This window comes from Mercenaria mercenaria, chromosome 3 (genome assembly GCF_021730395.1).
Source record: "Mercenaria mercenaria strain notata chromosome 3, MADL_Memer_1, whole genome shotgun sequence".
NCBI classification, from domain to species: Eukaryota; Metazoa; Mollusca; class Bivalvia; order Venerida; family Veneridae; genus Mercenaria; species Mercenaria mercenaria.
The window spans coordinates 69,260,871-69,284,936 of NC_069363.1; the positions used below are offsets into that span (position 1 = coordinate 69,260,871).

The window sequence follows — 24,066 nt, forward strand, 5'->3', positions numbered from 1 at the left end:
ACTGAGATACCAGCTGACATACAAAACCTTAACCAAAAATTTCTAAGTCGGAAAAGGGGCATAATTTTGTAAAAAAGCAAAACAGAGTTATGACACCTGTGCAATGTAAGTCAGTTTATCACAGTGAATAAGTGTGTGAAGTTTCAATCCATTCCCACATGTAGTTACTGGGATACCAACTTACATACAAAAACTTAACCAAATCGGGACGCCGACGCACGGGCCATTCGAATAGCTCTACTTATTCTTTGAATAGTCAAGCTAAAAATTGGATGTAAATTGTATGTTGTACCACAGAAAAGTGGTCTCGATTTTTCCCTAGGGCCAGTAATAATCAAGAGCTGTCACTAATGGTGACAAATGCCCCTGCAGCGCCTTGACATTTGACCTGGTGACCCCTAAGTCAATAGGGGTTGTGTACACAATAAGTACTATCAGCATGTGAAGTTTGAAGGTCCTGGGTGCAGTGGTTCGCGAGTAAAGTGCCATCATGCAAAAAGTTAACATTGGCCCCTGTGACCTTGACCTTTGACCTGGTGACCCCAAAGTCAGTAGGGGTGGTGTACTCAATAAGTACTATCAGCATGTGAAATTTAAAGGTCCTGGGTGCAGTGGTTCGCGAGTAAAGTGCCTTCATGCAAAAAAGTTAACATTGGCCCCTGTGACCTTTGACCTGGTGACCCCAAAGTCAGTAGGGGTCGTGTACTTAAAAAGTACTATCAGCATGTGAAGTTTGAAGGTCCTGGGTGCAGTGGTTGGCAAGTAAAGTGCCTTCATGCAAAAAGTTAACATTGGCCCATGACCTTGACCTTTGACCTGCTAACCCCAATGTCAGTAGAGGTCATGTACTCAATAAGTACTATCAGCATGTGAAGTTTGAAGGTCCTGGGTGCAGTGGTTCGCCAGTAAAGTGCCTTCATGCAAAAAGTTAACATTGGCCCCTGTGACCTTGACCTTTGACCTGGTGACCCCAAAGTCAGTAAGGGTCGTGTACTCAATAAGTACTATCAGCACGTGAAGTTTGAAGGTCCTGGGTGCAGTGGTTCCCGAGTAAAGTGCCTTCATGCAAAAGTTAACGTTGGCCTTCATGCAAAAAGTTAAAGTTGTGACGAACGAACAGACGGACAGTTGAAAACTAATATGCTGCCCTTCGGGGCCATAAAAAGTTACAATATAAGCTATTTATAGTAAAACAAAGGTAGGTAATAATAAAAACGAGATCACAGAGTGATCTTGGTGCCCACGAATGTGCCATTTTTTAGTGTTCCAAATTTCAAGACTTACTGACTAGCTCAAGGTCAAATTTTCATTTCCGTACACAACACTGTGCATGTGGTCCAAATTCGAAAGCTGTAGCTTGAGAAATGTGAAAGTAGGTCACTAGATCAATTTCAAGCACAAAGTTCTTTGTACACAAAACTATGCATGTGCATCAAGTTTGAAGGCTGTAGTTCGAGAAATTTGAAAGTAGGTCACTAGGTCAATCTTAAGGTCAAGGTTTATTTCGGTACACAAAACTATGCAAGTGGTCCAAATTTGAAGGCTGTAGCTTGAGAAATGTGAAAGTAGGTCACTAGGTCAAAATCAAGGTCAAATTTCACTTCAGAATACAAATCTATGCATGTGGTCCAAACTTGAAGCCTGTACCTTCAAAAATTTGAGAGTAGGTCATTAGGTCAATGTCAAGGTCAAAGTTTGTTCCGGTACACAATCCTATGCATGTGGTCTAAATTTGAAGCCTGTAGCTACAGAAATGTGAAAGTAGGTCACTAGGTCAATCTTAAGGTCAAAGCTCATTTTGGTACACAAAACTATGCAAGTGGTCCAAATTTGAAGGCTGTAGCTTGAGAAATGTGAAAGTAGGTCACTAGGTCAAAATCAAGGTCAAATTTTATTATGGAACACAGAACTATGCATGTGTTCCAAATTTGAAGCCTGTACCTTCAAAAATGTGAAAGTAGGTCACTAGGTCAATGTAAAGGTCAAAGTCTGTTTCGGTACACAAAACTATGCATTGGTCCAAATTTGAAGGCTGTAGCTTGAGAAATGTGAAAGTAGGTCACTAGGTCAAAATCAAGGTCAAATTTAATTTCGGAACACGAAACTATGCATGTGGTCCAAATTTGAAGTCTGTACCTTCAAAAATGTGAAAGTAGGTCACTAGGTCAATGTCAAGGTCAAAGTTTTTTTCAGTGCACAATACTATGCATGTGGTCAAAGTTTGAAAGCTGTAGCTACAGAAATGTGAAAGTAGGTCACTTGGTCAAAATCAAGGTCAACTCATGTCAACGTTCATCTTGCCACTCAAAACCATACATGTGGTCCAAATTTGAATGTTGTAGGTTATTGACAAGAAGATTTTAAAAGCTTTTCCTTATATAAGTCTATATGAACCATGTGACCCCCAGGGCGGGACCATATTTGACCCTAGGGGAATAATTTCAATAATCTTAGTAGAGAACCACTAGATGATGTCACATACAAAATATCAAAGCCCTAGGCCCTGTGGTTTTGGACAAAAGGTTTTTCAATTTTTTTCCCTATATAAGTCTATATAAACAATGTGACCCCCGGGGTGGGGCCATATTTGACCCTAGGGGGATAATTTGAATAAACTTGGTAAAGAACCACTAGATGATGCTTCATTACAAATATCAAAGCCCTAGGCTTTGTGGTTTGGACAAGAAGATTTTCAGGCCAAGTTTTTCCCTATATAAGTCTATGTAAACCATGTGACCCCTGGGGCGGGGCCATACTTGACCCCAGGGAAAGAATCTGAACAGTCTTGGTAGAGGACCACTAGATGATGCTTCATACCAAATACCAATGCCCTAGGCCCTGTTGTTTTGAACAAGAAGATTTTTAAAGTTTTTCCCTATATAAATCTATGTAAATTATAAAAATAAACAAAGGGCCATAACTCACTCAAAAATTGTTGAACCAGTCTGATTTTCAGGGGGACATAACTAGGGTACCAATACATCATTCTGACAATGTTTGGTCAAAATCCTCCTAGTAGTTTCTGAGGTGATGCGATAACGAGAAATTGTTAACGGACGGAAGGATGACGGACCACAGACGCAGAGTGATTTGAATAGCCCACCATCTGATGATTGTGGGCTAACAAGAGTGCCTCATGGTGATGAACAGTTGTGCCAAGTTACATCAAAGTTCCTCCATGCATGAAGAATTTGACCTGTAAGTGTGACCTTGACCTTTGACCTATAGACCTGGTTCTTGCGCATGACAATCCGACTCGTGATGGAGATCATTTGTGCCAAGTTACATCCAAAGCCCTCCATGCATGAAGAAGAAATGCTCCGGACATAGTCATTTTTGTGTCTGACCTTTGATCTCCAATTGTGACCTTGACCTTTGAGCTAGGGGGTCGGGGTTTGCGCACGACAAGTCCTCTCATCATGGGGAACACTTGTGCCAAGTAATATTAAAATCCCTTATTAAATGACAGATTTATGGACCAGACACAAAACAGACCCTGTTCATGCTATGTTCACATTTGACTGCCAAGTATGACCTTGACCTCTGAGCTGGCGTCTGAACATTGTGCATGACACATCATCTTATTATGAGGTACATTTGTGCCAAGTAATATTAAAATCCCTTCATAGATGGCAGAGTTATGGGCGGACAGGAAAAAACCCGTTGATCTTTGACCTCCAATTGTGACCTTTGAGCCAGGGGTCCGGGTTTTGCGCATACCATGTCATCTCATCATGAGGAACATTTGTGCCAAGTAATATTAAAATCCCTTAATAAATGACAGAGTTATGGACCGGACACAAAACGAATGGACAGAATGATGGATTCCTATAGTCCCCAAAACTGGTTTTCAACCAGTAGGGTGACTTAAATTAACATGTGAAGGTAGTGTGTATGTGGGGGTAGGTGGGGTAAGAAGTTGGGGGAATGATGTGATGTGAAAATATCAAACAAGAAGATTTTTCCACTACATATCAAACACTACATACATAACCGACCAGTACACCCCAGTGGCCATTTTTAGGCGAAAAAGAGTAATTTGTACAATCTTCATAAAAGGTCACCCAAGAAACAACTGTGTAAAATTGTTTTAAAATTGGACCTGCTGTTTCTCACAACAACATTTTTTAAGGTTTTCCAATATATACATAGGCAGGCTTTCCAGCCAGCCATTACAAAAAAGCAGGAGAAATATAGGAATAAATGTGGCAAAAAAGTATTAGAAAAGTAGGGAAAAAAATAGGAAATTTGATGAAAACAATAGCTGTCACTCAAAAGTTGTCTGCATAAAATATGCCATAATAGTTTAGGTATGAATCATTTTGTGACCTTCACCTGAGAGACCCGGGTTGTAAGTGTGACACACTTTCTCAATATGGTTAACATTTGTGTCAAATTATTTTCAAATCCCTTGATAAATGGCAGAGTTATGGACCAGACAAGAAAAAGACCATGTTAACCTTTGACTTCTAAGTGTGTCTTGGACCTTGGAGCTACGGGACGGGTCTTGCACATGACATGTCATCTCATTATAGGGAATATTTCTGCCAAGTAATTTTAAAATACCTTCATCGATGGCAGAGTTATGGATCGGACAAGAAACAGACCATATTAACATTTAATCTCTAAGTGTGACCTTGACCTTAGAGCTAGGGGTCTGGATCTTGCGCATGACGTATCGTATCATTATGGGAAGCATTTATGCCAAGTAATTTAAAAATCCCTTGATGAATTGCAGTTATGAACCAGACACATGTTAATCTTTTGACTTCTGAGTGTGACCTTGACCCTAGAGTTTGGGGTCTGGGTCTTGCGCAAGACACATCGTCTCTTTATGGTGAATATTTATGCCAAGTAGTTTCAAAATCTCTTCATGGGTGGCAAAATTATGGACCCGACATAAAACAGACCCTGTTAACATTTGACCTCTAAGTGTGACCTTGACCATGGAGCTAGGTGTCTGGGTTTTGCACACGACTTATCATCTCATTATGGTGAACATCTATGCCAAGTTATTCTAAAATCCCTTTATGGATGGACAGCCCGGACAAGAATTTACACAGACGAACGGATGACAGTGTGATTTTAATATGCCCAACTTCGGGTGCATAAAAATAGGAGTTTATGTAAGCTACAAACTTAGACAAAAAGCGCTTTAGGGATAAAAAAAAGGTCTTTTTATGCCCCCCTTCCAAGAAGGAGGGGTATATTGTTTTGCAGATCTGATGTCGGGCGGTCGGTCTGTCGGTCTGTATGTAGACCAATCCGTTTCCGGATGATAACTCAAGAACGCTTGGGCCTAGGATCATGAAAGTTGATATGAAGGTTGGTCATCACCAGCAGATGACCCCTATTGATTTTGAGATCTGTATGTCAACGGTCAAGGTCACAGTGACCCTGATCAGTTAAACGGTTTCCGGATGATAACTCAATAACGCTTGGGCCCAGGATGGTGAAAGTTGATAGAAATGTTGGTCATCACCAGCAGATGACCCCTATTGATTTTGAGATCAGTAGGTCAAAGGTCAAGGTCACAGTGACCAGGAACAGTAAAATGGTTTCCGGGCAGTAACTCAAGAACGCTCAGGCCTAGGATCAGGAAAATTGATAGGGAGATTGTTCATGACCAGCAGATGACCCCTATTGATTTTGAGGTCATTAGGTCAAAGTTCAAGGTCACATTGGCCAGGAACAGTTAAACGGTTTCTGGAAGATAACTTGAGAATGCTTGGGCCAAGGGCCATGAAAGATGATAGAGAGGTTCATCATGACCAGCAGATGACTCCTATTGATTTTGAGGTCAGTAGGTCAAAGGTCAAGGTTACAGTGACCCGGAACATTTAAACCATTTCCAGACAATTACTTGAGAACGCTTGGGCCTAGGATCATGAAACTTGATAGGGAGATTGGTCATGACCAGTAGATGACCCCTGTAGATTTTGAGATCAGTAGGCCAAAGGTGGTCACATTGACCCAGAACAGTTAAACCCTTTCCAGACGATACCTTGAGAACGCTTGGGCTTAGGATCACGAAACTTAATAGGGAGGTTGATCATGACCAGCAGATGACCCCTGTTGATTTTTAGGTCAATAGGTTAAGTCAACATCACATTGAACCAGAACAGTAAAACTTTTGTTTACAGTGACCATATAATTTCTGTTCCTTCTGCAATTACTGAATGCATCAAGGGGGGCATTTCGTGTTTGACGAGCTCTTGTTCCACTGAAATCAACGACATTTCACTGTTTCCACAATTGAATGCACTAAAGACGCACCTACTGAATCCAAACTACTATAATAAAGCACAGTATATACTTTTTTTGAACATTAACAACAACACTCCAAGGTGTTAATTTACATTCATTTGGGGTAGGTGCGGGAGGAGCTGTAGGGAAACAAGAGGGCCATGAAGGCCCTGTATCGCTCACCTGACCTATTGAGCTAAAGATCATCAAGATAGTTTCATTAAGATGTGGTCATAAATGTGGCCTCTAATGTGTTAACTAACTTTTTCTTTGATTTGACCCGGTGACCTAGTTTTTGACCCCACATGACCCAGTTTCGAACTTGACCTAAAGATCATCAAGATTAACATTCTGGCTAAGTTTCATGAAGATACAGTCATAAATGTGGCCTCTAGAGTGTTAACAAGCTTTTCCTTTGATTTGACCTGGTGACCTAGTTTTTGAATCCACCTGACCCAGATTTGAATTTGACCTATAGATCATCAAGATTAACATTCTGACCAAGTTACATTAAGATATGGTCATAAATGTGGCCTCTAGAGTGTTAACTAGCTTTTCCTGGTGACCTAGTTTTTGACCCTACATGACCCAGATTCCAACTGGATTTTGAGATCATCATGATTAAACTTCTGACCAAGTTTCATGAAGATACAGTCTTAAATATGGCCTCTACAGTGTTAACAAGCTTTTCCTTTGATTTGACCTGGTGACCTAGTTTTTAACCCCAGGGGCTGTATTCACGAAGCATCTTAGAAATTTTCTTAGATTTCACTAAGAAATTTCTTAACTTAAATATTTTGACTTTATAGTAAAGAAATTTTCTTAAAATCGTATTTATAAATCATCTTAGAAAATTACTTAGCTAAGAAAAATCTTTTCGTTAAGAAATTTCTTAACTCTGTTGCTATGGAACAAAAGCTGCGCGCGCAGCATAATCAATCGAAAAAAAATGATGGACGACGTCGACTCGCTGCGTGTTTTCCAGATGTTTTAACGAAAAACAAAGACAATAACTTGATATTTACGTTTATGTTGGTGATAAGTAATTTCTATTACATTACTGATATAAATGACATCAATTATTGGTTTGTGAAACTTCGGAGCCGGAAAATATTTGCCCTTAATGAACACGACTTTTCATGATGGATTTCTGCGGCGAGTTAGTCATTTCAAAAATTGTCATTCGCGATGTTGGTTATAATTATTTGTGTAATATAAGTATGTAGGTAAGATTAGTAACGTAAACAGATATAAATATATCAATTTAATTTCAGACAGAACAGCATTTTTAAATTTCAGTTGTACTTTCACTTTCGGTTTGAAAATTTTGAAACTATTTGGAAATTATGTATGTATACATAGTTTGCATAAATTACTTTACCAAAACTAACTAGAGAATGATATTTTACCAGACTAGACAGGTCTAAGGAGATATTGATCTATCAGGGAATTACAAGTTACAGCATACATGTAAACATTCACACAATGACAGCTTTCTTGGCAACAACCATCACTTTTTTTGTTAGTTTTGATTACAAGATGAAAATTATGTTTTTGGACATGTGTATGTGTATGAATGACAAATCAACTGTGCTTTTGACCATAAAATTTATAGGTTGTTAAAGTCATGTCCTAGATTTTTTGACACATAACACATTTTTCAGGTTTTTGGGCAAAAGTGACTGCAGCTAATTGCATTTTGTTCTGCTACATGTATTTGATATATTTTAATATGACTTATTTATCTACAAGAAAGGAAGACTTCCCTAGTTTCTTTAGAGAGATCATGCAGTCATTCAATATAAAAATGAAAATGAAATTTTAGTCCCATTCAAATACATCCCTTACAGAAGAAAAAGACCTGCTGCGTACTCTTGCTGTGTACATACAACGTATATGATGCGTACATGATGTGTACTGAAATCAAGGGCTTTAAATAGTACGCAGGATATACACCGCACATACACCGATAGTACGTTTGTAGTACACTTTTGACATGCAAATGAGCTCTGCCGCATACTACTTGCTGCGTACATGCTGTGGACTACATAGTACACAGGATGTACGCTGGAGGAATTTAGTATGCAGGAAATAGTACGCAGCATGTACGCGGCGCATACACTTTTCACATGCAAATGAGCCTGCGGTGTACTACCCCTGCGGCGTACATGCTGTGTACTCCTGGCCTGAGTCCTGCGGCGTACATGCTGTGTACTCCTGCTGCATACATGCTGTGTACTCTTGTGGCGAAACTGCTGTGATAATGTAAATTCCTTACCCCACCAACTTTCATATGCAAATGCTGATCATTTGGACAGAAAAAAAAACAGAAAAAAGATAAGTGACATGCATCAATAAGTATTTACCCTTACCAAAATAATGAAGATTAATGTTATCAAATAAATTAGTATGCTTTTCTTCATCCACTTTTCAATGAAATAAATCAATTTTTGTAGCATGTAATTTGGTAAACATTTGAAGAAAATGGCGTAACTGCATCAAGGGGAAACAACTTTAAAGCAACTAAATATAAGTGTTATGATTTATTATAGACGATGTGTGCGTAGTATGTATTTATTTTGATTAAAATCCATCTGAGAACAATCTAGGAGTGGAATTATATAAGCATTTATACACTTTTACGTCCGTAAAAAGTAGCAAACCAAAAAAATTTGGATAGATTTTTTCCAATGGGGCGAGCGCAATTAGCCAAAAACGTTCTGAAAATATACGAGCGGCAAATCCGATGAACAACTTTTTAATTTGGTGAGGCCTTAATGAGTTAACATAATGAGCATTAAAGCCTTTACAAAACATGATAGAATGGTGTTTTGCTTAAGACTATTCAAATAACAGTGACAGCTATTAATTCTTCTCATTCGGGCGCTGTTGAGGCATTATCTTGGTAATCATGTATTACAAAATGTAATGCAACGAAGTTCAAATAAGGCTTTTCAATTATCCAAGTTAGAAAGCTCCAGGATTAATTCAAAATGAAAAAGAATATATCTTTACACTGCATGCAAGGTGCAGCTCAGAAATCACTAAGAAGTAAGCTTCACAAATGAACATTGCAAATAGTTTGGCAAATTTTCATTGTTCAGAATACCGGTAATCTGAACTATTCTATGCTATTAAAATAAAAGTCACTCGGAAATCAAGTTCTTGCTTCCAAAAAAAAAAAAAAATGTACAAATCCTTCCTGCATGAAGTGTACTTCAGACTTTTACCTAAAAAAATTCAGAGTATAAACACCAAAAGAAAATGAACAAGTCCATCCCAAGTATATAAAGTTTACTTCAGACTTTAACTTATAAAAAAAAAACTAAGTATAAATGCCAAAAGAAATTGTTCAAGTCTTTCCCGCTAATATGAAGTGTACTGCACAAATTTCAAAGTATCTGCGGTGTACATGCAGTGTACTATTTTCTTGTACAAGTCCCTCCTGCGTACATGCAGTGTACTCCTTAAATATTCAGAGTCTGTGCTGCGTACTTGAAGTGTACTAGTGACCTCCTGCGTACATGCTGTGTACTCGTCGAAATAGTACCCGGCATGTACGCGGCATGCGGTGTATGTAAAATGTACTCCTCTGGTGTACTACTGTGTTCGCGGCATATACACAGCAAATACGCAGCATGTACGCCACAGAGGCTTGCTTCTGTAAGGGATGGTTACTTTCACTTTGAAGAACAGTGTATAATTTCCAATCAGCATACTTTCCTGTCTTAAAATTTACTCAGTATTTAAGATACCCTACATGCAACACAATAAGCAAGGTTTAAACAGTGAAAGCGAGCATTCTAGTTTTTTAGGGTCACATTTTTTAGAAATTTGCTGAATCAAGTGTTTGCAAGAGTTATCTTTACTGCGGTTATTGCTACTGTCAACTCCACAATTGTCACTTGTAACACAATAAATCCAGCCATTTTTAAAGAAAACAATACAGTTTCATTTTTTATTTAATATTATCAGATTTAAAAAGCTGACATGTTTATGTTACATAAGGTAAATATCACACAGTCTGGCTGGTTTACTTCAGTGACTCCACCATTTCAAAATTAATGAAATTAGTGCAACAATGCTAAAACTGCAAAAAAAAAAAATGAGTGAAGGCTCTTTTTGGATATGAATAATTTTATAAAGATTTTTTTGAAGATAGGCTATTTTTTGGTTGTAAAGTTAGGCAATTTGGAACAAATGTTTGCTCACAAGTTTGTAATCAACTTCTACATTCAGTAACATTTAGTTTTGGTAAACACATGTCATGGGTTAAAACTGTATTCACTTGAATTACAAGACATGCTGCCAGGTGAAAATTTATAGGCTTTGAGTATCAGAAATATTATATATTAGATTCACAAATTGGATTTAATGAATAATGATAAATGTATAACAAAATATCCTCAAACAAGTTGCAAGAATGAATATTGGCCATGAATTAAAGTTGCATTTTTACTTTTCTTGACTGTGTTATATGCAGAAGTAACCTTAGCTCCTGGTTGTGACTTGTGTATGTTATACAGTAGCTGCAGTTAGCTCAGTAAGTAGACTCTCACTGTAAGCAAGGGGTCCTGAGTTAGAGCCCCATAGTGACTGCACTTTTTCTCTATGTTCAAAATCTTCAGTGTCCCATTCCTTTTTCAGGCAAAGGCACTAAATGTAATGTCTTTCTGCATATTAAAATTCCATTTCATTAATATTTGGTGTTGATGTCATTGTGACAAAACTGAATTATTACTTTTTTGATTACTGACATTGCACATTTATAGTAACAACTTCATTGCAGGAATGGAAGATGGTTTGTCTTGTTGTAGCAGATCAGCACCGACAGTGAGGTATTTACAGAATGAATGACTGTAACATGTGATTTCTTGATTAATCTGGAAAAGTGAGTGATACTTTAAATTTATAAGGTCAATAAACTTAACCCACCCATAATGATAACTAGAAACTGTCAGGCTCCTGTGACCTTGACCTTTGATCTAGTGACCTCAAAATAAATAGGGGTCATCTACTCTGCATGTCCAATCATCCTATTAAGTTTCAACATTGTAGGTCAAGTGGTTCTCAAGTTATTTCCAAAAAATTATTTTACATGAACAGGCCACTGTGACCTTGACCTTTAATAGACTGACCCCAAAATCAATAGGGGTCATCAACTCTGCATGTTCAATCATCCTATGAAGTTTCAACATTCTGGGTCAAGTGGTTCTCAAGTTATTGATCGGAACTGGTTATCAATGTTCAGGCCCCTGTGACCTTGACCTTTAACGGACTGACCCCAAAAACAATAGGGGTCATTTACTCTGCATGAACAATCATCCTATGAAGTTTCAACATTCTGGGTCGAGAGGTTCTCAAGTTACTGATTGAAAATGGTTTTCCATGTTCAGGCCCCTGTGGCCTTGACCTTTAACATAGTGACCCTAAAATCGTTAGGGGTCCTCTACTCTGCATGACCAATCATCCTATGAAGTTTCATCATTCTGGGTCAAGTGGTTCTCAAGTTACTGACCGGAAATGGTTTTCAATGTTCAGGCCCCTGTGACCTTGACCTTTAATGGAGTGACCCCAAAATCGATAGGGGTCATCTACTTTGCATGTACAATCATCCTATGAAGTTTCAACATTCTGGGTCTAGTGGTTCTCTAGTTATTAATCGGAAATGGTTTTCCATGTTCAGGCCCCTGTGACCTTGACCTTTGATGGAGTGACCCCAAAATCAATAGGGGTCATCTACTCTTTATGACCAATCATCCTATGAAGTTTCAACATTCTGGGTCAAGTGGTTCTCTAGTTATTGATCGGAAATGGTTTTCAATGTTCAGGCCCCTGTGACCTTGACCTTTGACGGAGTGACCCCAAAATCTATAGGGGTCATCTACTCTTCATGACCAATTATCCTATGAAGTTTCAACATTCTAGGTCAAGTGGTTCTCTAGTTACTGATCGGAAATGGTTTTCAATGTTCAGGCCCCTGTGACCTTGACCTTTGACGGAGTGACCCCAAAATCAATAGGGGTCATCTACTCTTCATGACCAACCATCCTATGCATTTTCAACATTCTGGGTCAAGTGGTTCTCTAGTTATTGACCGAAAATGGTTTTCAATGTTCAGGCCCCTGTGACCTTGACCTTTGACGGAGTGACCCCAAAATCAATAGGGGTCGTCTACTCCAGCAGCCCTACAACCCTATGAAGTTTGAAGGTTCTAGGTCAAATGGTTCTCCAGTTATTGCTCGGAAATGAAGTGTGACGTACGGACGGACGGACAGGGCAAAAACAATATGTCTCCTGGGGGAGACATAATTATGAAAGTTATTCATCCATTGAATTTCATGTTTACCTTTCTGGTCACCTAGTGAATAGATTAATCTGTAATGGAAGATTGAGAAACTAAACAGTATTTCATTATTAATACAAGATTTACAGCAACAACTATTTTTGTACAGTTTTTTTTTAATTAAATTTATAGAAGATGTTTTATTCCTGTAATCACAATTAGAAGTAATGTTGATAAAATTACAGAGGTTAATTTGTCTGGCTCAAGATTTGAACCTGTGACTGTTGCTCTAACAATCTAAGATTCAGTTGTTGGATTTCTAGCCAGAAAAAATCCTGGCAAATGCAAAGCAGGCCAGGTATCAGACTGAATAGGATTCCAAAACAAGTTTTACTTTGTATAATAGTTTTTTTCGGCGAACGCCGTCTAAATTCGTTTTCGTTACCTATGCTACGTGACTTCAGTTTGCAAATCAAACTACTTGATAACGCATTAGAGATAATTTATCAAAATGGAAGATTTATGCAACACTCTGCCTGATTGGACGAGTGTCAATTTCTTTCACTCTGTTGATTGTGCTACGCTGAGTGAAATGTAGACAAAGCGTTTATCCTAAACGACGCTGTTCACAGTTTTAAAGCTAACTTTGGCTCAGTATATTTAGCAAGAATATTGATATATCTCAAAATGATAAGTAAGTTTAATAAATATGATAAAAACCTGTTCAAATACCAACATATATCAAATTAAGGAAAGAGCTGAATACGGTCTGCGTATCACATGAATAAGGGTGTGATAAGAGTCTTTTATGTAGAGAAGTGATTTTTAAAAGATTTTCCTTGTTACAATATTATTGTCGTCTGTATATGAAAAGGTTTCTTGCTTTTGTGACTTATTCAGATTGCATATTAAAATGAGTACTTGTTTGCTTTGATATATTTGTTATAAATTATTTAACTGATTTATTATATATGAATATTTTTCTTAAGTATTGTATGCAAATATTGAACTCAGTTGAAATCTGTTTTATTATATATATGCTATATAATGACTGAATCTCATTACACTGAAATGAAGGTACGCTGCATACAGTTTGTCTATGTGATATGACTACGGTGAAACTTTGCTTATGAAACAGAAATATTGAAATAATTACAATTGTATGTTTTGCTTGACCTTCACTTTTTTATAGGTGTGACGTCATTGTCCAAAGATTCATGAATAGTGAATATGCATTTGTTAAAGCGGGATCAGTTGGCCTATTTTAGAAATAGATAAAAATAATTAATAAAAAAATCCTTTATTTTTTTTCATGTATTCTAATCAAACTTGATTTGTAGCACTTTTATTAGGCCTGCAGCCAACTTTGTTCAGCTGGGACATTTGACCCCTTTTAGGGGCTGCTAGAGCTAAAACTAGAAATGCCTTTATACAGCGTCTCATGAACAGCTTGGTGGATCTTTGTCATACTTGGTCTGGAGCATCATTATAAGGTCCTCTTCCAAATTTATTTATATATGAACTTGGACCCTATTAGGGACCACTATAGCTAAAAGTAGATATGCCTTTCTTTGCATTAACCACTAAAATGTAATAGATTTTTATCAAACTCGATGTGTAACAATATCGTAAGGTCTCCTGCTATTTTGTTACAAATGGGGATAGGGACCAATTTAGCTAAAAATATAAACACCTTCTCATGAACCGCTTCATGAATCTTCATCAAACTACTGCTGTAATTATTCGTCTAAGGATAAACGAAACAAAATTGCAACCCTACGAAACCTTTGCGAAAAATTAAAAGAGAACCATTTAAATTGTTAAAGTGCGGTGTTCAGTTTTGCAATTTGAAAAATGTTAGATGAAAGATGAATGTTAGATGAAAAATTCATAAACTTCTTCCCTTATTACAATTCGCCGACCATCATTTTTAAAGATATTTCTTGTTACTGCATAAGCTTTATTTTGAGTAATAGCTTCTTCTAACATTGATTTATCAGTACCTTGAAACAGTTATTGAAGTATAGTAAGTGCCTTTTTAAAAGAAATTTATTGCACTGATTCATTTAATAATGTATACATACTTGATCTTTAGATCATTCAATTGTTTATTTGTTTATGCATTTTGCAACTTCAATGTCAAAATGTAAGTTATATAATTTTATTGTATATAAAGGTGCAAGTTCACATTCTGGTTGGATCAGAGTTGCTCAGGGAGAGACAGCAATGTAAGTGGTTCTCGGTTTATTTATAATTGCTTTTAATTCCCTAATGTTTTTACATACCTGTTACAGATTTTTTATTTTATTATTTTTTGGAGGTGGTTGCGGGGTGAAGGTTTGATACCAATCAGTTTGGGAAATTTTGAGATGCTGAAGTAAAACATGCAAATTGGGAGTTTTATTCTTTAAATATTGCATTTCACAAAAAAATTGTTTACAAATGACTTAATTAATTGAGTACAGTTTCAGTCTACATAGTGTCTAAATAGTTAAATTTGTTTCTGAGAGCTCCTTGACAAAGCTTGATTATCATTATCTTTTATTTCATGTGGTAGTGAAGTTATAAATAGCCAATGTAAATGTCTCCAGGATTAGAACATGAAAACATAATACTTAGGCTGACATTTTTACAAATTTTGGAGTTACTGGAAGTAGAATAGAATGATGCATCAATACTGACAATTGTAATTTAGTTTCTCCATGCTAAAGATTTTAAGTTGCATTGTCAAATCAAGGGTTGATTGTAATATACATATAGGACCATGATAACATATTTAAAGATGTGCTATGCTCATTTTCACTAGTGAGATATTTTATTTTAACATGTAAGTTTTAATATAGAAAATCCTCATCTGATCAGTTACATTCAATTTTACTGAATAAGTCAAATAAATATGTTTATATAAAGCTTCAGCCACAATTAAGTTTTTAAAGCAATTGCACTATATTAAAAAAACACAACCAATTACATGTATGTTGTGTTAACATATTCACTGTATAGAAATTGCTCATATTTGCATAATATGAAATTTGGGAACAATATACCTTGTGAAGCACAATTACAATATCCATTAACGTTCTTAATATTTACGTGCTTTTCTGTAATTAATAGAATCAATATTTCAGATGGAACATAGTGACAACATGCTAGCACACAGACAGAAACATTTTGGTTGACAGTTGATTCAAGGTTATACTGTGGGTAAGTTAGATATTTTGTTTTGAATACAGGCTGATTCGGACCATGGCTGATTCGGACCAAATTTACTTTGCTTATTTGGCCCAAATTGTTTTAGTTTTCCTGACACTATTGTCATGAGTAAAAGTAATACTTATGAGTATTAAGTTTAATGTCTGATGCAAAGAACAATTAAAGTCCTTATCTAAATGCATAAATGATGCATTTTAGTTTGTCAAAACTTCTTACCTGTTTGTATGGTGTATATTTTATGTCCTTACTTCAAGTTAAAAATCTATATAAGCTATAATCAACATTATTTTCTGAAAATTGCTGAACCATCCAAAATTTATGGTCATTATTGACTGTTAAATAAAAGTTTGTGGTCTGAATCAGCCGAAATATATGGTCATTATCTACTTTTATTCAAAGTATGTGGTCCGAATCAGCCAAAACATTTGGTCCGAATCAGCCATGGTCCGAATCAGCCACGGTCCGAATCAGCCTGTTTCCTTTGTTTTTATTACTGTTAACACAAAACTTTGAGCAAAGCTGTCTACAATACAAGTAAACACAAAACTTAGTGCAACAATATCTACAATTTTAAATTTTGTATACTTTGGGATATACATACAAGCAGTACTGGTTTTAGCTCACCTGAGCAGAGTGCTCAAGGTTAAGCTATTGTGATCACCCTGTGTTGGTCCTCCATCCTTTGTTACTGGGTCATCTATGGTTAAAAAATAGGTCTCTAGGTCAGTCAATAGGAAATATTGTTAGTGCTCTAGAGACCACATTTTGTGTTTGATCTTCATACAAAAATTTCAGAATGTTTGTCATCATGAATTCTAGAGCAAATGTAAAACTGGATTACATGAGATCGAAACTAGGTCTTTTGGTCAAATGTAAAAAAACTATCAACATTCCAGAGGCCACATTTTATACATAATGTTCATGAAACTTTGTCAGAATGTTTTTCTCTATAATCTGGATTAAATTTAAAACTTGGTTACATTTTTTATCAGAAACTAAGTCGCTAGGGAGAGTCTTGGAAAGAGGTTGTTGATAACTCAAGATGCCACATTTTCTACTTTGTCATGATAAATCTTTGTCAGAATGTCTATGTCTAAAAAATGTAGTATAAGTCTAAAACTTGATTACTCAATGTCTAAAACTAGGTCAAATCATAGGAAAGCATCCATAACACCACAAAGGCAACAATTACTACTAGATCTACAAAAATATATGTCAGAATGTTTCTCTCTTTGAAATCTAAGTCAGGTTGAAAACTGGGTTACCTAAGGTAACCGAGTCACTAGGTCAAATCATAGAAAAACGTTTTTAACACTCTAGAGGCCACATTTTATGCTTAGTCTTCATAAAACTTTATCAGAATGTTTGTGTATGTGAAATCTATGTCGTCCCAAACTGAATTATCTAGGTCAAAAACTAGGTCAGTATGTCAAATCATAGAAAGTCATTGTGAACACTCAAAGGCCACAATTTCTACTTGATATTTATGAGACTTAGTTGAAATGTTATTCTGGTTAAAATCTAAGATAAATTTATAACTGGGTCACTAATGGGAGAAACTAGGTAATTAGGTCAAATCATGGAAGACATTTATAAATACTTCAGAGGTCACTTTTTCAACTTGATCATCATAAATCTTTTCAAAATGTTTGTCTGTATGAAATCTAGGTCAAGTTCAAAAGTGGGTACTTTAGGTCAAAAATGTGTGTCACTTGGTCAGTCATTGAAAAACTTACTGAACTACCTGATTTTCATAAATCATGGTCAAAATGATTGTCCCTAAAATCTAGACCAAGTTAGATGCTAGGTTATCTTGGGTAACTAGGTCAGGTGAAGGCCTTCTTGTTTATGTTTTTAAGGTTTTCACTTTATATGTAAATTTTTAACAATTCATGATCAGGATATATATAAACTTACATGATGTCTTCATGTTGCGGTGACTTCTGCTCCAAAATTACCAGTACAAAACACATAATCAGGAAGAAGTTAAGTAGTGGAAGCCTGATATTAAAAACATATTAACATTTGTGTAGAGTGTGTTATGTAAATGGAAAATACGTATATCTTATGCAGTATCTAGACAGTAAAACTTGATCTCAAATAGAAGAAATTTCAAGAATATAGAATGGCTTACACCAAAATGATTGACATAGATATATCTTAAGAGTTTTAGCTGAGTGATTCAAACTTTATTACCTGCATCATATAGTCAAGTGCACTGTTTCCTTTTAGTTATGAACTTTATTTGCTTGTGGTAAATTACTGTTTAATGCTATATTCACTAGTAAGTCTAGTAAGTCAGTCTGTCAAATATTGTTCACTCTAAAATATTCATTGAGAAGTGTTTCCATATTTATCAGAAAAATTACCACAAATATCACACTAACCCTTGATTCATATCTCAAAGGTCAAGGTCACACTTACATGTCAAAGGTCAAGTCAGATATTAGTCTGACTGTAAATATGACATGCATGAAGCCCTTTTATTTGGCAGATATAATTGTCCAACAAGATTGTGTTTCAAAGGGTCAGGGTCACAGTTCAGGGTCAAAGGTGGTGCCAGATACAGCAAATATAATTAATGAACATCATCAACTTTGGAAAGTCAGAGACTTTGAAAATCGATTACTATCATTAAAAAGTTTCAAGAAATCTTACTGTCTTGAAATATTTTGCTTAATTTGCTCACTTTACCTGTATTATGCATGAAACATTTATTATAAGTACTGTGAACAAATTTTGTATACCATTTTAACAAAGAAATATTTGTTTAGTTTAAAGTAGATGTGTGTGTGTGTGTGTGTGTGTGTGCGTGCGTGTGTGTGTGTGTGTGTGTGTGTGAAAACCATGATTTGGTCAGTGAAAATACAGAATTTCACTTGTCCTTGTTGATGGTACCTTGACCTCTGGAAAGCGCTTTAATGCATTTTTATTGTCTGATTTTCTGGTAGACAAATGTCTTACGCTTAATTCACTTTTATATGGCACTTGTTGCAGATCTTGCTAGCTACATATCATTTTAATATGTAATGAGTGATATGTTCAGTAAAAATTAATCCTTACAAGGTTTTGTTTTCAATTTCATTATCTTCATTGGAATGTACGAAATGAAAAAAAGAGGAGTGAAGACTGCAACTTAAGCTTGTCTATGAGCAGTATTAAAACAGTTCACCTATTTGACCAAATCTCAATGTCTAGATTTTTATGCCTATGCCCCTCCCCCCACCCCCATTCCCCTTCAATGGAGAAGGTGCATATTGCTTTACTTATGTCAGTCTGTCAGTTGGTAGACAATCCTGTTACTAACCAATGACCAGACAATAATTTTGTCTACCGTGATGAAACTTTATAGGATGATTGATTGTGGTCATTTTTTTGCCTGTCAAGGTCAATGTGGTAGGAGACTGAAAAACATTTCTAATGACTTAATTATGTAACTTATTAGATAACTAATTAGACGTAGGCTTGTAAACATTTGCATGTGGCCTGCAAAGAACCCTTCTCACTTTAATGGGTAGTAGGTTCAGGGCACAGTAACAGCATGACGGATTTCTATCAACTGCTGAATAACTTTAAAAAAATATATTTATCATTCAAGACTGATAAGCTGCCTTTATTCATCAGTTCATGCAAACTACAATTTTTTTAAGTTTATGTATACGCATCTTGCGAAAAGTTACATCTTTCTTTTTAATGATTGACGCTATAGGTTATAATTTAATGAATCATTCGTAATCACGGGAACACATTGTAAATGGAACATATACCAATACTATAAACGAGTTTCATTTTTTGTATGTCATTGGCTCCTGTTCAAAACACAACAAGTGACTTTTAGTAGCCTAGAGGTTAGCGCAGGTCATGCACAAATGTTGATAGGATAACTTTTAAGTGAAACTCTGTAGGTATGATACAATGAAATGTTTTGACCCATGTTGGAATCCCTTTATTTTGGTGTTGCGTTCGGCTTATCACTTTTCTTCTGAGCCCCATACCCTGGAAGTTAAAATCACGAAAACTGCGATGATGAATGTTGAAATTACGATGTTGAAAGCACCATGATGAATGTTCAAACCAATATGGTGAAATATAGAATCAATCATCATAGTTTAGTGATGTCGTGTTTTCATCAACACTGTATCGTATTCCCAACATCATAATTTTGGTTGTCGGCTTTATCGTCCATATTTCATGTTTTCATCACCATAGTTACGACTTCCATCATCACGACTTCGAGCATCATGGTCTGGCGAGAAAAATAAAAACGCGACACTGCAGGTAATACACACGGCATGAGTGTGTACGTAAATGAACCTGCTAAACATTTTTACTGTAGGTCAGGAGGAATCAACTTTGGTACCAAACATGTCACTACGTTTACGAGAGCTTAAAATACCCGTGACAAGTTGACTGTACGGAAAATTTCATACTTCAGAATTATAAATGGACTCTGACCTTGGAACTTTCTGACCGGATTCGAGCATATATTTACCTTAGACCCAATGATATGCGTCAGCCCTTTCTAATAGTGTATCATTTGTCGTGTATGAACACAACGTCCATCCCAAGCGCCAATACATTAACAAATAAGTATATTTTTCACGAACAGCGTGCTCGCCAGGACATACATAAGGCTTTCAAAATGTAGTCGGTTATATTATTGAAGTTTTCACTAAATCACATACCCGACAGAGCATTCTACAATAACTGTTTAAGCTGACAAATCATTTTCCGTACACAAACTATATTTTGTACAGACAGGCAAACATAATTGAGCCACGCCATGAGAAAACCAACATAGTGGGTTTGCGACCAGCATGGATCCAGACCAGCCTGCAGGCTGGTCAGGATCCATGCTGTTCGCTAACAGTTTCTCTAATTGCAATAGGCTTTGAAAGCGAACAGCATGGATCCTGACCAGACTGCGCGGGTGCACAGGCTGGTCTGGATCCATGCTGGTCGCAAAGCCACTATGTTGGTTTTTCCACGGCACGGCTCATATGAGGTTTGTTTTATTTTGAACGTTTAGATATTATTTTCTAGGAGAAGGTATTCTTAATATTATTGATGTGAAATAAATGTGTTAAAAGTAGTTTTCTCCTTATTTTTTAGTACATCTTAAAATCAAATTTGTAAAAGTTAAGCAAATGTCCCCGATGGAGCAACCAAAGGAAAAAATAATTATTTTCATATTCATTTAGAAAATTTATTCAGCTACACTTTAAAACAGATTTCAGCAAAATATCTTTTTCCCAACATTTTCTACAATTAGTCAAAGTCAGTGATTGTTTTAAGAAAGTGGCCGAGAATACCATTTATTCATATTTAAGAAATTTCTTAAAAGTTAAGATAGCTGCCTAGTTATCTTAAATTTTAAGTGAAAAATGCATGTTTTAAGAAATTTCTTAGCAAACTTAAGTTTAAAATGTTTTGTGAATAGGACTTAAGATATTTTCTTAAAACTAAGACGAAAATTGTAAAAACTAAGAAAAATCTTAGAGTATAAGGAAAAACTTAATATTTAAGAAATATTTTTCATCTTAGTTGCTTCGTGAATTCGGCCCCAGATGACCCAATATCGAACTTGTCCAAGATTTTATTGAGGGTAACATTCTGACCAAGTTTCATTAAGATTTGGTCAAGATTGTGACCTCTAGAGTGTTAACAAGCTTTTCCTTTGATTTGACTCGCTGACCTAGTTTTTGACCCCAGATGACCCAATATCGAACTCATCCAAGATTTTAATGAGGGCAACATTCTGGCCAAGTTTCATTAAGATTGGGCGAAAATTGTGACCTCTAGAGTGTAAACAAGCTTTTCCTTTGATTTGACCTGGTGACCTAGTTTTTGACCCCAGATGACCCAATATCAAACTCGTCCAAGATTTTATTGAGGGTAACATTCTGACCAAGTTTCATTAAGATTGGGTCAAAATTGTGACCTCTAGAGTGTTAACAGTCAAATTGTTGACGATGGACACAGGGCGATCACAAAAGCTCACCTTGAGCGCTTCGTGCTCAGGTGAGCTAAAAATTCTGGGGTTGAAAAAAATGCATTTTTACTACTTCTGATATGAAAAAGTAAGAGTAATAGGAGGTTTTATAGAAAATTAGGAAAAAATAGGAGCACTCTCAAAAAAGTAGGAACTAGGAAAGCCTGCATAGGGAAAAGTGACAACACATCCAAGATATAAAAGAGACAAACATTCTGACCGCTTTTCATTAAGATTAGACCAAAAAATGTGGCCTCTTGAGTGTAAACAAGCATTTTCTTTGATTTGACCTATTGACCTAGTTTTTGACCCAACATGACCCAGATTCAACTTGGCCTAGAGATCATCAAGACAAACATTCTGACCAATTTTCATGAGTTTCAAACATTAACAGCGAACACTAGTGTTAAAAAGATTTTCCTTTGATCTGGCCTAATGACCTAAATTTTGACACCACATGACCCAGATTGGAACTTAGCCTAAAGATCATCAAGATAAACATTCTGATGAAGTTTCATGAAGATAAGACCATAAATGTGGCCTCTAGGGTGTTAACAAGCTTTTCCTTTGATTTCACCAGGTGTCCTAGTTTTTGTCCCCACATGACCCAGATTCAAACTTGACCTAGAGGTCATCAAGACAAACAGTTGGACCTATTCTCATGAGTTTCAAACTTAAACTGTTGATCTGGCCTACTGATCTAGTATTTGACCCCACATGACCCAGTTTCGAACTTGACCTAGAGATCATCATGACAAACATTCTGACCAAGTTTCATAAAGACTGGGACACAACTGTGGCCTCTAGAGTGTTAAGCATGCAAATGTTGTCAAACGATGGATGATGGACGCCGGACAATGACAGGTCACAATAGCTCACCTTGAGCACTTCTTGCTTAGGTGAGCTAACAAGAGCTGTTTGGTTTAAACAGTATTTATTAGTCCCCTACTGGTTGAAAACCAGTTTCGGGGACTAAAGGAATGCGCTTTTCCATCATTCCGTCAGTCCTTCCATCCATCAGTCTGTGCGTCCATCCGCATTTTCGTGTCCGGTCCATAACTGTCATCCATGAAGGGATTTTAATATTACTTGGCACAAATGTTCCCCATGATGAGACGACATGTCATGCGCAAAACCTAGACCCCTAGCTCAAAGATCAAGGTCACTGTTGGAGGTCAAAGGTCAACAGGGCTTTTATCCTGTCCGGTCCATAACTCTCCCATCCATGAAGGGATTTTAATATTACTTTGCACAAATGTACCTCATAATAAGACGATGTGTCAAGCACAACTTTCAGACCCTTAGCTCAAAGGTCAAGGTCACACTTAGCAGTCAAATGTTAACATGGCATGAACAGGGTCTGTTTCGTGTCCAGTCTATAACTCTGTCATTCATTAAGGTATTTTAATATCACTTGGCACAAATGTTCCCCATGATGAGACGACGTGTCATACACAAAAGCCGGACCCCTGGCTCAAAGGTCAAGGTCACAATTGGGGGTCAAAGGTCAACAGGGCTTTTTCCTGTCCAGTCCATAACTCTGCCATCCATGAAGGGATTTTAATATTACTTGGCACAAATGTTCCCCATGATGAGACGACGTGTCATGTGCAAAACCCAGACCCCTAGCTCAAAGGTCAAGGTCACAATTAGAGGTCAAACGTTAATAGGAATTTTTTCCTGTCCAGTCCAGAACTCTGTCATCCATCAAGGCAATTAAATATTACTTGGCTTAAATGTTCCCCATGATGAGATGATGTGTCATGCACAACACCCTGAACCCTAGCTTGAAGGTCAAGGTCATACTTGGAGATCAAAGGTCAGTAGGATTTTTTTCCTGTCCGGTCTATAACTTTGTCATGCAAGACAGGATTTAAATATCAGTTGGTACAAAAATCCCCTTGGATGAGAAAACATGTCATGTGCAAAAACCGGGCCCTAGGTCTAAGGTCAAGGTCACACTTAGAGGCCAAAGGTCAGATACAACTAGAGCTATCACTAAAGGTGATGAATGTACCCCCCGCATGCACTGACACAGTACATTGAATTTGACACACACAAGACTGCATAATTATGTGGACTGTATGTATACAGTATAGTAACAAAAAACAAAGTCCCATAACTATGCAGAATATTTATCTAAAAGAATATAACATGCACCATGCACAACTAGGGTTGGTACTGATCACTTGTGTGAAGTTTCATTAAATTGTGTGCAAGGGTTTGGTAGATTAGGCACGCACAAGATTGCATATGCAGGCTGTATGTACATAGTATGTTAACAAGAAACAAAGTCCCATAACTCTGCAATTTTTGTCGCTGAAAGAAC

At 36.7% G+C, this 24,066-nt stretch overlaps 1 protein-coding gene and 1 long non-coding RNA gene across 3 annotated transcripts in view; one reads left to right on the top strand and one right to left on the bottom strand.

Annotated features, from left to right (window-relative positions):
- Nucleotides 1-24,066, bottom strand: part of LOC123524457 (uncharacterized) — a 229,434-nt gene that overhangs the window by 15,996 nt on the left and 189,372 nt on the right. The gene's annotated exons all lie outside the window — the stretch shown is intronic.
- On the top strand, nt 11,012-16,249 carry LOC128555700 (uncharacterized). The gene is made up of 3 exons (XR_008370276.1): nt 11,012-11,137; nt 14,709-14,760; nt 15,661-16,249. It is a non-coding gene; the product is annotated as an uncharacterized LOC128555700 (long non-coding RNA).